Source organism: Hyla sarda, unplaced genomic scaffold (assembly GCF_029499605.1).
Source record: "Hyla sarda isolate aHylSar1 unplaced genomic scaffold, aHylSar1.hap1 scaffold_414, whole genome shotgun sequence".
Lineage (NCBI taxonomy): Eukaryota > Metazoa > Chordata > Amphibia > Anura > Hylidae > Hyla > Hyla sarda.
The window spans coordinates 229507-237500 of record NW_026610429.1 but is presented as its reverse complement, the minus strand read 5'-3'; the positions used below and the strand labels follow the sequence as shown (position 1 = coordinate 237500).

Genomic DNA, 7994 nt, shown 5'->3' with positions numbered 1-7994 from the left:
AGCAATAATGATATGGGTTTAGGGTCTGCTGTGTGTACTGGTGGGTGACTGCCACCCAGCCAGAGTGTGTATGGGAGGCTGCCAGCCAGCCTCCCTTCCTACAAGTAGTGATGGTGCATGTGAAGGGGACAGCGTTGGTTCCTCCCCTTTCACAGTTATCACTTTTCATCCTTCCTTTTGGCTGGTATCAAATGTGGTGTCTGTTTATATCAGTTTAATATCTGATATGTCCCCTATCTGATAGCAGATATTAAGTGCACCACCAGGTTTCAGTGTTGGAAAGAAAGGTTATCTGTTTATTTGCTGCAGCTGCAGCTGCTTGCTGGCTAGTCCAGTGGGCCCCTACTGCAGGCAAAAGACAATAGGTGGTGCCTATGTGCCTAGGTGGATAGGACATCAGCTATGAGGCATTTGTTTGTACAAACTGCTGCTCACAACTAATGTTGTAATATAGTGTCTCCATCTGCTGGTGGTATTGAATAAGCAATAGTGCAATGATAGGGTTTGAAAAAGAAGAAAAAGAAGAAGCAGCAGCATAGGAAAGAAGGAAAACATGGAGAGAAGAAAAAAAGAAGGTAAAAATGAGGTGAAAACATGTTTAAAAAAGTATTTCCATCTCTCTCTCTCTCTATATGTATATACATATATATATATATATATATATATATATATATATATATATATACATATAGAGAGAGAGAGAGATAAATATATATAGAGATAGTTGGGTGGATAGATAGATAGATAGATAGATACACATAGATACACATACATACATACATACATACATACATACATACATACATACGTGTGTATTGTTGGAGTTGCAAACATGGGTGCACTTGACAAACTCAGTGCGGCTATTCCCCATTGAAAGATTGTTGCACCCAGGACCCTTAGCACTGGGATATGCTACTCAATACCACTGGCATGGCCAGGTGTAAACAACATCTGACCTTTGTTGTGTATGTAACCATGGAGATTGTGATGTCGCCTAGGCCCACCAAAGAACAGCCTTGTCAGAAGCAGCACTGCCATGAGCAGAAGTAGCAGCACCATAGGTTGTCAAATAAGTTGGATTTAACCAAGACAAGTGAGTCCAATAGGATGCAGGTATGTCCTCTATCCTTACAGCTTCCCGTGGCTGTTGGTTTTATACCGTTTGGGGACAGCCAAGGAGGCGTCAGCAGGCAACACAGGTAAGTGTGTGCTTGTGTGTGTGTGTGTGTGTGTGTTTCCTATGCAGATCCTAAACCCAGTATCAAATGCAAGTAGGAGGAGTAAGAAGGGTTCCTGCCAAAGCCAGGTTATGGATTGCATTTAAAAATGGTCCATTAGAGTGAAATGGACTCCCATCTTCCTGTTGAGCAATAATGATATGGGTTTAGGGTCTGCTGTGTGTACTGGTGGGTGACTGCCACCCAGCCAGAGTGTGTATGGGAGGCTGCCAGCCAGCCTCCCTTCCTACAAGTAGTGATGGTGCATGTGAAGGGGACAGCGTTGGTTCCTCCCCTTTCACAGTTATCACTTCTCATCCTTCCTTTTGGCTGGTATCAAATGTGGTGTCTGTTTATATCAGTTTAATATCTGATATGTCCTCTATCTGATAGCATATATTAAATGCACCACCAGGTTTCAGTGTTGGAAAGAAAGATTATCTGTTTATTTGCTGCAGCTGCTTGCTGGCTAGTCCAGTGGGTCCCTACTGCAGGCAAAAGACAATAGGTGGTGCCTATGTGCCTAGGTAGATAGGACATCAGCTATGAGGCATTTGTTTGTACAAACTGCTGCTCACAACTAATGTTGTAATATAGTGTCTCCATCTGCTGGTGGTATTGAATAAGCAATAGTGCAATGATAGGGTCTGAAAAAGAAGAAAAAGAAGCAGCAGCATAGGAAAGAAGGAAAACATGGAGAGAAGAAAAAAAGAAGGTAAAAATGAGGTGAAAACATGTTTAAAAAAGTATTTCCATCTCTCTCTCTCTCTATATGTATATACATATATATATATATATATATATATATATATATATATATTTAAAAGAAAATTTTTTTATATATATATATACATATAGAGAGAGAGAGAGAGATAAATATATATAGAGATAGATGGGTGGATAGATAGATAGATAGACATACATACACACATACACACATACACACATACACACATACATACATACATACATATGTGTGTATTGTTGGAGTTGCAAACATGGGTGCACTTGACAAACTCAGTGCGGCTATTCCCCATTGAAAGATTGTTGCACCCAGGACCCTTAGCACTGGGATATGCTACTCAATACCACTGGCATGGCCAGGTGTAAACAACATCTGACCTTTGTTGTGTATGTAACCATGGAGATTGTGATGTCGCCTAGGCCCACCAAAGAACAGCCTTGTCAGAAGCAGCACTGCCATGAGCAGAAGTAGCAGCACCATAGGTTGTCAAATAAGTTGGATTTAACCAAGACAAGTGAGTCCAATAGGATGCAGGTATGTCCTCTATCCTTACAGCTTCCCGTGGCTGTTGGTTTTATACCGTTTGGGGACAGCCAAGGAGGCGTCAGCAGGCAACACAGGTAAGTGTGTGCTTGTATGTGTGTGTGTGTGTGTGTGTTTCCTATGCAGATCCTAAACCCAGTATCAAATGCAAGTAGGAGGAGTAAGAAGGGTTCCTGCCAAAGCCAGGTTATGGATTGCATTTAAAAATGGTCCATCAGAGTGAAATGGACTCCCATCTTCCTGCTTAGCAATAATGATATGGGTTTAGGGTCTGCTGTGTGTACTGGTGGGTGACTGCCACCCAGCCAGAGTGTGTATGGGAGGCTGCCAGCCAGCCTCCCTTCCTACAAGTAATGATGGTGCATGTGAAGGGGACAGCGTTGGTTCCTCCCCTTTCACAGTTATCACTTCTCATCCTTCCTTTTGGCTGGTATCAAATGTGGTGTCTGTTTATATCAGTTTAATATCTGATATGTCCCCTATCTGATAGCATATATTAAATGCACCACCAGGTTTCAGTGTTGGAAAGAAAGATTATCTGTTTATTTGCTGCAGCTGCTTGCTGTCTAGTCCAGTGGGTCCCTACTGCAGGCAATAGACAATAGGTAGTGCCTATGTGCCTAGGTGGATAGGACATCAGCTATGAGGCATTTGTTTGTACAAACTGCTGCTCACAACTAATGTTGTAATATAGTGTCTCCATCTGCTGGTGGTATTGAATAAGCAATAGTGCAATGATAGGGTCTGAAAAAGAAGAAAAATAAGAAGCAGCAGCATAGGAAAGAAGGAAAACATGGAGAGAAGAAAAAAAGAAGGTAAAAATGAGGTGAAAACATGTTTAAAAAAGTATTTCCATCTCTCTCTCTCTCTATATGTATGTACATATATATATATATATATATATATTTAAAAGAAAAAAAAATTATATATATATATATATATATATATATATATATATATATATATACATATAGAGAGAGAGAGAGATAAATATATATAGAGATAGATGGGTGGATAGATAGATAGATAGACATACATACACACATACACACATACACACATACATACATACATATGTGTGTATTGTTGGAGTTGCAAACATGGGTGCACTTGACAAACTCAGTGCGGCTATTCCCCATTGAAAGATTGTTGCACCCAGGACCCTTAGCACTGGGATATGCTACTCAATACCACTGGCATGGCCAGGTGTAAACAACATCTGACCTTTGTTGTGTATGTAACCATGGAGATTGTGATGTCGCCTAGGCCCACCAAAGAACAGCCTTGTCAGAAGCAGCACTGCCATGAGCATAAGTAGCAGCACCATAGGTTGTCAAATAAGTTGGATTTAACCAAGACAAGTGAGTCCAATAGGATGCAGTTGTGTCCTCTATCCTTACAGCTTCCCGTGGCTGTTGGTTTTATACCGTTTGGGGACAGCCAAGGAGGCGTCAGCAGGCAACACAGGTAAGTGTGTGCTTGTGTGTGTGTGTGTGTTTCCTATGCAGATCCTAAACCCAGTATCAAATGCAAGTAGGAGGAGTAAGAAGGGTTCCTGCCAAAGCCAGGTTATGGATTGCATTTAAAAATGGTCCATCAGAGTGAAATGGACTCCCATCTTCCTGCTTAGCAATAATGATATGGGTTTAGGGTCTGCTGTGTGTACTGGTGGGTGACTGCCACCCAGCCAGAGTTTGTATGGGAGGCTGCCAGCCAGCCTCCCTTCCTACAAGTAGTGATGGTGCATGTGAAGGGGACAGCGTTGGTTCCTCCCCTTTCACAGTTATCACTTCTCATCCTTCCTTTTGGCTGGTATCAAATGTGGTGTCTGTTTATATCAGTTTAATATCTGATATGTCCCCTATCTGGTAGCATATATTAAGTGCACCACCAGGTTTCAGTGTTGGAAAGAAAGATTACCTGTTTATTTGCTGCTGCAGCTGCTTGCTGGCTAGTCCAGTGGGACCCTACTGCAGGCAAAAGACAATAGGTGGTGCCTATGTGCCTAGGTGGATAGGACATCAGCTATGAGGCATTTGTTTGTACAAACTGCTGCTCACAACTAATGTTGTAATATAGTGTCTCCATCTGCTGGTGGTATTGAATAAGCAATAGTGCAATGATAGGGTCTGAAAAAGAAGAAAAATAAGAAGCAGCAGCATAGGAAAGAAGGAAAACATGGAGAGAAGAAAAAAAGAAGGTAAAAATGAGGTGAAAACATGTTTAAAAAAGTATTTCCATCTCTCTCTCTCTCTATATGTATATACATATATATATATATATATATATATATATATATATATATATATATATATTTTTTTTTTTTTTTTTAAAAGAAAGAAAAATTATATATATATACATATATAGAGAGAGAGAGAGATAAATATATATAGAGATAGATGGGTGGATAGATAGATAGATAGATAGATAGATAGATAGACATACACACATACACACATACACACATACACACATACACACATATGTGTGTATTGTTGGAGTTGCAAACATGGGTGCACTTGACAAACTCAGTGCGGCTATTCCCCATTTAAAGATTGTTGCACCCAGGACCCTTAGCACTGGGATAGGCTACTCAATACCACTGGCATGGCCAGGTGTACACAACATCTGACCTTTGTTGTGTATGTAACCATGGAGATTGTGATGTCGCCTAGGCCCACCAAAGAACAGCCTTGTCAGAAGCAGCACTGCCATGAGCAGAAGTAGCAGCACCATAGGTTGTCAAATAAGTTGGATTTAACCAAGACAAGTGAGTCCAATAGGATGCAGGTATGTCCTCTATCCTTACAGCTTCCCGTGGCTGTTGGTTTTATACCGTTTGGGGACAGCCAAGGAGGCGTCAGCAGGCAACACAGGTAAATGTGTGCTTGTATGTGTGTGTGTGTGTGTGTGTGTGTGTGTGTGTGTGTGTTTCCTATGCAGATCCTAAACCCAGTATCAAATGCAAGTAGGAGGAGTAAGAAGGGTTCCTGCCAAAGCCAGGTTATGGATTGCATTTAAAAATGGTCCATCAGAGTGAAATGGACTCCCATCTTCCTGCTTAGCAATAATGATATGGGTTTAGGGTCTGCTGTGTGTACTGGTGGGTGACTGCCACCCAGCCAGAGTGTGTATGGGAGGCTGCCAGCCAGCCTCCCTTCCTACAAGTAGTGATGGTGCATGTGAAGGGGACAGCGTTGGTTCCTCCCCTTTCACAGTTATCACTTCTCATCCTTCCTTTTGGCTGGTATCAAATGTGGTGTCTGTTTATATCAGTTTAATATCTGATATGTCCCCTATCTGGTAGCATATATTAAGTGCACCACCAGGTTTCAGTGTTGGAAAGAAAGGTTATCTGTTTATTTGCTGCAGCTGCAGCTGCTTGCTGGCTAGTCCAGTGGGCCCCTACTGCAGGCAAAAGACAATAGGTGGCGCCTATGTGCCTAGGTGGATAGGACATCAGCTATGAGGCATTTGTTTGTACAAACTGCTGCTCACAACTAATGTTGTAATATAGTGTCTCCATCTGCTGGTGGTATTGAATAAGCAATAGTGCAATGATAGGGTTTGAAAAAGAAGAAAAATAAGAAGCAGCAGCATAGGAAAGAAGGAAAACATGGAGAGAAGAAAAAAAGAAGGTAAAAATGAGGTGAAAACATGTTTAAAAAAGTATTTCCATCTCTCTCTCTCTATATGTATACACATATATATATATATATATATATATATATATATATTTAAAAGAAAAAAAAATTATATATATATATATATATATATATATATATATATACATATAGAGAGAGAGAGAGAGAGAGAGATAAATATATATAGAGATAGATGGGTGGATAGATAGATAGATAGATAGATAGATACACATACATACATACATACATACATACATACGTGTGTATTGTTGGAGTTGCAAACATGGGTGCACTTGACAAACTCAGTGCGGCTATTCCCCATTGAAAGATTGTTGCACCCAGGACCCTTAGCACTGGGATATGCTACTCAATACCACTGGCATGGCCAGGTGTAAACAACATCTGACCTTTGTTGTGTATGTAACCATGGAGATTGTGATGTCGCCTAGGCCCACCAAAGAACAGCCTTGTCAGAAGCAGCACTGCCATGAGCAGAAGTAGCAGCACCATAGGTTGTCAAATAAGTTGGATTTAACCAAGACAAGTGAGTCCAATAGGATGCAGGTATGTCCTCTATCCTTACAGCTTCCCGTGGCTGTTGGTTTTATACCGTTTGGGGACAGCCAAGGAGGCGTCAGCAGGCAACACAGGTAAGTGTGTGCTTGTGTGTGTGTGTGTGTTTCCTATGCAGATCCTAAACCCAGTATCAAATGCAAGTAGGAGGAGTAAGAAGGGTTCCTGCCAAAGCCAGGTTATGGATTGCATTTAAAAATGGTCCATCAGAGTGAAATGGACTCCCATCTTCCTGCTTAGCAATAATGATATGGGTTTAGGGTCTGCTGTGTGTACTGGTGGGTGACTGCCACCCAGCCAGAGTGTGTATGGGAGGCTGCCAGCCAGCCTCCCTTCCTACAAGTAGTGATGGTGCATGTGAAGGGGACAGCGTTGGTTCCTCCCCTTTCACAGTTATCACTTCTCATCCTTCCTTTTGGCTGGTATCAAATGTGGTGTCTGTTTATATCAGTTTAATATATGATATGTCCCCTATCTGATAGCATATATTAAATGCACCACCAGGTTTCAGTGTTGGAAAGAAAGATTATCTGTTTATTTGCTGCAGCTGCTTGCTGGCTAGTCCAGTGGGCCCCTACTGCAGGCAATAGACAATAGGTGGTGCCTATGTGCCTAGATGGATAGGACATCAGCTATGAGGCATTTGTTTGTACAAACTGCTGCTCACAACTAATGTTGTAATATAGTGTCTCCATCTGCTGGTGGTATTGAATAAGCAATAGTGCAATGATAGGGTCTGAAAAAGAAGAAAAATAAAAAGCAGCAGCATAGGAAAGAAGGAAAACATGGAGAGAAGAAAAAAAGAAGGTAAAAATGAGGTGAAAACATGTTTAAAAAAGTATTTCCATCTCTCTCTCTCTATATATATATATATATTTAAAAGAAAAAAAAATTATATATATATATATATATATATATATATACATATAGAGAGAGAGAGAGAGATAAATATATATAGAGATAGATGGGTGGATAGATAGATAGATAGACATACATACACACATACACACATACACACATACATACATACATATGTGTGTATTGTTGGAGTTGCAAACATGGGTGCACTTGACAAACTCAGTGCGGCTATTCCCCATTGAAAGATTGTTGCACCCAGGACCCTTAGCACTGGGATATGCTACTCAATACCACTGGCATGGCCAGGTGTAAACAACATCTGACCTTTGTTGTGTATGTAACCATGGAGATTGTGATGTCGCCTAGGCCCACCAAAGAACAGCCTTGTCAGAAGCAGCACTGCCATGAGCATAA

General features: G+C 41.0%; 1 pseudogene; it reads left to right on the top strand.

The window, feature by feature from the left end:
- Window positions 1-1528: 1528 nt before the first annotated feature.
- On the top strand, window positions 1529-1631 carry LOC130333733 (U2 spliceosomal RNA; annotated as a pseudogene).
- The last annotated feature ends 6363 nt before the right edge of the window (window positions 1632-7994 follow it).